Consider the following 7,962-nt stretch of genomic DNA (forward strand, 5'->3'; position numbering starts at 1 on the left):
ACCACACGGGGTTCTGGGGCTCAGTCTCGGGTAACCAGGCCCAGTGGCGAGCACCCTTACCCACAGATGTCTCACCATGGGTTATAAAAGTATTTTTATCTTTTTATGCAGTTAACTTTTTTCAAATCATGAAAAAAAAATTTAATTTAACTACATTCAAATGAACATTTCCTAGGTAAATGTTCTGAAATACTCTTTCTTGAGCAGTCACTTTAATGTCTGAGAATTTCCTCTGATCCTAACCATAAAAGAAGTTGCTTTATTATGCATCAATTTTCTCCCTTAGTGATCACATATATTCCTATATAAAGCTGGAAGATCAAAGCAAATTCGGTATCTGTTGCCTGTATCTTCAGTCTGAGTGCTTAAATTACACTGTGCACAAAGCTGTGGCTCAGAATGCTCATTTGCTTGTGCCAAATAAAGCATGGGCATCCCTCTTGTGGCCTCTGTTTAGTTCTATTTTGGGAAGGTTGGTTCTGGACCATCTATCATTTGAACAAAACAGTGATTGGCACAGTTTGTGCTTGTATGGCTGAGTGCTGACAAAGAGCTACATCAGAAGAATTCCTCATCCTCAGAATTGCTTGGAGAGACACTGCTTCTTTGAGAAGCACACACTCATCCATGCTCTCGGTGTGTCTTACTTTCTTCTGCCTGCCTCTCTTTCTCCTAGGCCTCACGCTAAAGCTTATAGTGAAATATACTCACTAAACCTCAACTTAGCTCCATTAAAAATATTACTTAGAGAAAAAAGGGGGTTTTAAAAGTAAACCTAAAATATTTGCACTTAGAGTGAGAGTGAGTGTGTTGGTGTATGCGTGCGTGCGCACGCCCCACAGATCAACTTTAGGTGTCCTCCTCTATCTCTCCATCTCATATTTTGAGGCAGGATCTCTCACTGAACCTGGAGCTTGCTGTTTCAGCCAGGCTGGCTGGCCAGGGAGGCTCTGAGATCTACCTATTGAGATCTACCCTCTCAGCTCTGGGATGCCTGGGTTCTGAACTCTTGTCCTCTTGATTACACTTAGCATCTTTGCTTTCTGAGTCATTTACCCCACCCCACAGAATTATCTTTCACTCCAGAAAGACTTTCTAATCTCCAGGTTAGCGTTAGTGTTTGAGCTCTAGAGATGTGTGGACCTTTCTGAAATAGTGGGCAGTCTTTTCCGTGCTGTGGTCACATAAGTAATTTCCTAGAAGAAACAATCTTTAGATTTAGTTGGATCTCAAAGTCCCCATCGGATATAAGTTTACTAATATAGCTTTAATGTGACAGTCATTTGCTCTTGTCTCTTCCTAGCACCCATTTCTTCATTTAGTATCTATCCCAGTATTTCTATGAAGGCTTCGCTCCTGTCATTCAAGCTTAGTACATGCCAGATAGGGAAGAGGTTTTACCCATGTTCCAGGAGGGGTATAGAGCTCAGATGTCGTGTGCTCAGAACAGCACACCCTGAGCTCCTGACCTCAGTGGCATCTACAGGAGGGTGCAAGTTACTCACTGTGAGTCTGGAATTTGCTGAATCATTGGGAAAGAAGCTCTGGCTTCTCAGAGCAGTGGTTGAACCTACCTACTAGATCTAAGAGTATCTGAGGGATGCCGTTTACTACCATGCATGCTTAAGTGTCTCTTATAGGATACCCGAGTTTTAATTTGTTTGTTTGTTTGTTTGGTGTTGTGGTAAATTTAAAGGGTATGACCTAATAAATGTTTACTATGAGGCTGTAATTGTTATGGTGGTATTATCTAACCTGCTATCAATCAAATAAAAACAGACACCTGTTGTATTTTATAAAATACCCTTTACCTAGGCATTGCAGATATTAACCCTCTAACCTAACTTTACCCCCCAGTCCCAATCCCAAGCTGCCTTCCATCCATGGTCACCAAATACTTATTAATGTTTTCCGTCTCCTCCATCCATGCTGATCCAGCCATGTGCTCCTTTCCCACGTTCACCCATGGTGCCAGTCTTTTTCCTTCTCCTCTGATCCTGATCCTGTCTTCTCTTCTTCGCGGTCCCTCAACCCCAGCCTGCGAACTCCACCTCCCTTTCTTCTGCTGAATCCCAAGCATCAGCATTTTCTGTTAGCCAATCAGCTTTACATTAGATGGAGCAGGGTTTATACAACAAGGACAGGTGTACGTGGGAATGTGCTCCTCTGAGAAGGGACAAGATCTTGGAGGTTAGTAATTAATATTAGAGTATCAGGCCAACCCCCAACAGTTTGGTTTCTGCTGTTGTAGTTTTGTTTTGTGTTTTGTTTCTTGAGACAAATTCTCACTCTGTGGCCTGGAGGTGATCCTTCCGCTCAGTCTTCCAGGGGCTGGGATTGGCGATGTGAGCCACCAGGCTATAAGACACTTCTTTGAAACCTGTGTAAGAAAAGAGAGGTGGAGGGAAGCAGCCAGATGTCTGGGGAGGAGACACCACCAGGATGTCAGAAGACACCTGTGTCCCTCATAGGACAGCAGACTGAATGCTTTGGGTCGGAAGTCCTTGAGGGAGTGCAGCACAGCCATGGCCTTCATTGTTGGCCTCGACTCAGATTCTCATCAGTAACCATGATAACCTGCATCCCAGCCACTAGCACCACGCCCGCACCATGGAGGGCATCCCTGAAGAAAAGATACTGTGGGGACACAGACACAGGGAGTTTTACATGTATGAAATGTATGTAGTTATGTACAGACACATGTCATATATCTTACGGTATACACAGTACAGTGTTATGTGTATATAATGTATGATGTATAATGTATGGTATGTATACATACACATTATATATTATATAGTATGTCAACACAGTGTGCATGTTATGTATATATGATGTATATAGTTATATGCACATATACATCATATATTATGTAGAATATACTATACAGTGTGACTGTTATGTGTGAATAATGTATATGGTTGTGTGTAGATACACACTATATATTAAATAGTATATGTGAGCTCTTCTGGATAAGGTTGAAGTTGGTTGTCTATGGAGAGCCATTTATTTATTTATTTATTTATTTATTTATTTATACTGGGACTCCCTTTTCTCAATGGGGTTCTAAAAGTCTCCTCTGATCTGGGTGACCCCAGGTCTTGTTAGAGGCTTCACAAAGTTCTCAGGCAGATTACAGGCCAGACCCTTCTCTGATAAGGAAACTGTTCTAGCAAGCATCTAGGAATTCCTAGAAATACCCAACCCTGCTAAAGATCTTAGTCTAGGAGTGACATTCAATTGCACTTGGATATCCCCTGCCCCATAGGATAATTAAATACTGTCTTTTCCTTCTTGTGATAGAACCATTAAGATTCCTGACCCCCCTGACCCCAACGAATCAAACACACTCACCCTGAAATCCCTACCTCTGCCTAGGGTTCATATAATATATGAATATGTATATATATGAAATATAAGGTATATATATATATATATCTTATGTTTTATTGTTGACCTCCTAGTTTTTGCTCTTGGGGGGAAAACTTTCCTGACAAAAATAACTTAAATATCCATTTAGCCTTACCTGATGTCCTCAGCAGGCTGTACAGTTAGTGCTATGGAATCCTCTGGCCCAAAGAAGAGAGTAGAAGAAAAACTACAAACCGCAGGGCGCCCAGCTGCGGCCTCCGGGTTCTTCTTATTGCTTTCATTCGCTATAAGTAAGGAAGACTACTTGTTCTATATAACCCAATGAGGCTGAGAGAGAACAAAGAATCATTTTGAAACACCTGCTCCCCGTTCTAACAAAGTGGATTGTCTCATGTAACCCCCAGTCACAGCAAAGATGAAAAAATTTCTGTGTGTACTCGAGCACTTTTTCAACTTTTGAAAAAATCAATAGTATTATTCACACCACTGTTTGCTTGGGGAAAATATCGACTGTAGACACGTTCCTTTGAGTCCTTGTGGAAAAGCCCATCTTAATCATCGGAGTCCTTCTAATTGCCTCCCGTGGCCTCTCTTATGGAAAGAGTAATGAAAGGACAGCTAAAAGCAGAACTATATAGTTATTTTATAACTGGCACTAACAAATTTCACCAATTACAGAGTCCATTCTGTAAGCAATGAATGTGTGGCTCCCAATTAATCTAGTGCACCTCCAGGCAAGGTCTAAATCAGCTGGATACAGCTAAAGCAATTTGCACACAGCTAAAAGCAAATTGGAAAATAAGTGTTCCACTCTGCTGCCTATCTTTCCAAGCCAAAGACACAATCAGTATTCTGGCAGCAGCCTTCTGTCATGTTATTTGCAGCTATCAATTTTAATTATAACAATTATTGATTAGTTAGGAAAGTGAATAATCTGAAGCTCAGACGGACTCCTGTGCTCTGGGTCTCCTCCCTGACTCTTAAGTGGTGGCGGTGGAAGTCCTGTTTAGAGAGTCCATCTGGGTATCTAGATTGCCTCATTCCTATCCTCATACACACCAAGCGTGTAGTTTTAAGTCCATGGTTTGGCTTAAAGGTTGCTCTAACCTGAATGCAAACTTGGCAAGAACTTTATTTCCAATCACAGACTTCAGAGACAATTTGCGAAAAGCAAGCATGGCTCTGAGAACTTGGAATTCATGAATCGGCCTTCGTTCAAGTAGGTGAGGAAGGGAATACTGAAATTCAGGAGGCAGCAAGGAAAACTGGACTGCATTCAGAAAAGAGAAAGAAGAATGGTCAGGATACTGTTAGACAGAACAAGCCCAGCAGTGCACTTTCGTGTATACAGGCAATACAGGAGGGGGAGGTAGGGGGCATGAGAAAATTCTGTCTTAGTATTCCTGGTACACTTCCTAACAGGAAAATCAAGTGACCTTGCTAAAGCTTGATCCCGAGATTCGTAGAATGAGGGTGAGAAGAGCATAGTAAGAATAAGAGTCCCTCATTAGTTTGCTTTACCTTTTCATACACAGTGAGGAGAGGATGACGGGATACGCTCTATCTATCAGGATTCTGTAAGAAGGTTAGGAAGTTACATGTGCTTTCCCATATTTACTGAATTAACCATGTTCTCCTCTCAGTCAATTTTCTCTTGTCAGATGCTGCAGGAAAAAAAAAAAGCCCCAGAGAGGTCGGCACATGTAGAGATGAGAGATATCAACATACATAAATTCATTTCTCACTTTATGAAACGCACACTAGTAAATTTGGCTATCTGTAAAAACAAATCCCATTTCCCTATTGATATCTATTACAAAATTAGATGTGTAACCATGGAAAAGAATTTCCCGAGATACTAACTCAAACATGGTTACAGGACAACAGCAGCTACTTTGAAGTGCATTCAGGATTCTGAAGTATCTGGCATGCTTCCCTGTACTCTGAGATGCACCTGGAAACCATCTTTGCAGAAAAGAGATGGCCAATGCCCAAGAAGTGACAACAGCTGGTAGACAAAGTTGACTTTCTCTTTTGGGTCAGGCATTTACCAAGCCCATTGGAAGTTGGATAGATTCTGTCACTTTACAATTCTAAAGAATGAGGGCACGTAAGCCTATCTGTAGATAGCTAGGGAGAGTCAGAAGGAGCCATGGCTGTCATCAAAGATTCTTCCAGGGTTCTGTAAAGTCCCGCAGTGAGGTTTGATCCATGAGCTGATTTGTAGATTATTTTTGGAGCCTTACATCTATTACAGAAATAGTCAAATGTCAAATAATTCATAACTAATCTCCCTTTGTTTTTCCTTATAGGAAGAATCACACATTTAGGCTCCCTTGACTTTGTACAATCTCTGAAGGGCCCCTCCAATCCCACTCAAGGATAAATATTCTCCTAGCTCCTTTTCTCTAGCATTTAAAAATTACAATGCTGTTTCCTATGCACTCCCTCCCCAGGGATTCTGAAATAAAATTGCAAACTTTGTGCATCTTACTGCCACCCGAGGTCCCTTGTCCTCAGTCCTTGTGGTCTGGTGTGTCACAACCTGTGGCCTAGCTTCCCTTGACACTGACAAGGGTCTGCTGTCCTCTGGCTCAGGTGTGTGGGCAGCTCAAGCAATTCAACAGCTACTGGGCCCAGATTACACCTATATGCAGCTGAGCTCTTAGCCCATATTTGCAATACTCCTTCCAATTTTTTTAAAAATAAAAAGATGTCTCCCATAAACTGGGTATGAACAAACAAAAGAAACAACACAAAAATGAAGAAATTATACAGTCAACTTGGTTCTCAAATATGTACATTTTTTTTTCCAATTCCACTTAAAGCTGTTTTCAAATCGTAGGGGATGCAACCTACTTATTTTTTTTTCTTTACCTCTAACTTAAGGAAATTCATGACCTACTTTGTTTGTTCTGTTCCACAGAATAGATGAAAGAATAATGATCACATAATTGCTAGCAAGTGTGATACCATATTTCAGTGGAATCTATTTATCAGCTTAGTAAACATTTAAGTTAAACACTAGAGAATATTTGCAATGATGATAGGAACAGGAATAGTTTCCTATTCCAGGTCATTATCATTTCAAACATCCTAGTTGGATGTGCCTGGTTATCCATACTGGATACATATTAGAGTATGGCATTCAACTTAAAGGACCTTGGCCCATTTTTGCCTTTCAGTCTTTATTTTAACTTACAAAACAAAACTTTATTTTGCTATCTAGCACTTAAAATTCTGGAATGGTTTACCACATTTCAACTTATTGAACTTTACTGTGTGAACTGAACTGTTCCAAAGAAGTACTTAGTAAGGGCCCTACTTGGGCGAGGAATATTCTTGGATTACATTTATAACTTACATTTAACTGTCAGCATCGAACGCAGGGTGCTTTATACAAAGTATCTATTTTGTAACTTAAAGTATAAGACAGAATATATTCCATATATGTATAGTTATAGTTATATTTTGTATTCTGTGTCATTGGGCAAGTTAGTTAGCCTCCAAGACACCATTAGCTCATCTAAAAAATGCAAATAACCAAACCAACTGGTGTTGAAAAAATTAAACAAGGAAATAAAGTTTGAAAAATGCAATAGCCACTCCATGTGTTTCATTTTCTGTTCTTTTAATACACCTTTCAATTAAAACAAAAGCCCAAAACATTAAGTAGTAAGTGAGATAGGTTCCTTCACGTGATAAAGGAGTGCATTTGCAAGCTTTCCATTTCTCTGAACTTGCCGCCAGTCATGAAACAAATAGAAAATTGAGCTGGAATAATTCCATTCATTCAAGAAATCAAAATCTTTACTCTTAGTCTTAGCTTGTTTTCACAACCCTGAAAACAAGCGTGGACTTGTGTGTCTGCAGAAGACTGGATGGGAGTCGCCTCACACTCTGATGGAAGGAGAACCAAACACTACTCACTGTGGGGTCCGTGTGCTGGCGGTGGCCTAGGGTTCATTACACTAAAGTTGTTTGCGAACAGTCTGGTAAGCCCCAAGTCACGTGATCTTAGTAAATGTTTCTTTAGGAATGGGTCCAGTCTACAAGTCCCTGAGTCCCGCGGCAGTTAAGGCCCATGTGAGCCCTTCTGCTCCTGCTGATGACTCAGGGGTAATCCACCTTTAGGGACTTGCCACCCAGGCTAGCTCTTCCGGGGTTCATCTAGAGTACAGGCTCTTTTGCTCCTCTTGTTTTCTGCCCTTAGTTGTTCTCAGTCTAAGTCTCTGTAGCCAACAGGCTAATTTGATCCACTAATTTATAATGTTTTAATGATAATGTCTTCTCTGGGGCTTTCCTCTTCTTAAAAGGTGACTCATAAAGGGAGGTGACTCACTATAGTGCCCTCATCAGCAAGAGGGAAATGAGCCTCTATGGGACTTGAGCAACCTCCTGGGAGAGATGTCTTGGGGAGTGCAAGGCCTTGGGAGAAATCTGCCCACAGCCTGCTTCTAATGTGAATCATCTTCCCTTGACATCTTCCTGTCACATAAGTGAGGGCTTTGTCCATGAGCACTGAAAATGGTGTCTGTCTTTTTCCACGTTCCTGACAACTAAGTGCTTGCTTCACTGTAAGACAGAAAT

General features: G+C 41.0%; 1 long non-coding RNA gene across 1 annotated transcript; it reads right to left on the minus strand.

The window, feature by feature from the left end:
* Positions 1 to 1,810: 1,810 nt before the first annotated feature.
* On the minus strand, positions 1,811 to 7,353 carry LOC132652117 (uncharacterized). The gene is made up of 4 exons (XR_009589603.1): positions 7,303 to 7,353; positions 4,894 to 5,036; positions 3,527 to 3,656; positions 1,811 to 2,380 (listed from the first exon to the last, which is right to left on the minus strand). It is a non-coding gene; the product is annotated as an uncharacterized LOC132652117 (long non-coding RNA).
* Between the last annotated feature and the right edge of the window lie 609 nt (positions 7,354 to 7,962).

This window comes from Meriones unguiculatus, chromosome 2 (genome assembly GCF_030254825.1).
Source record: "Meriones unguiculatus strain TT.TT164.6M chromosome 2, Bangor_MerUng_6.1, whole genome shotgun sequence".
NCBI lineage: Eukaryota > Metazoa > Chordata > Mammalia > Rodentia > Muridae > Meriones > Meriones unguiculatus.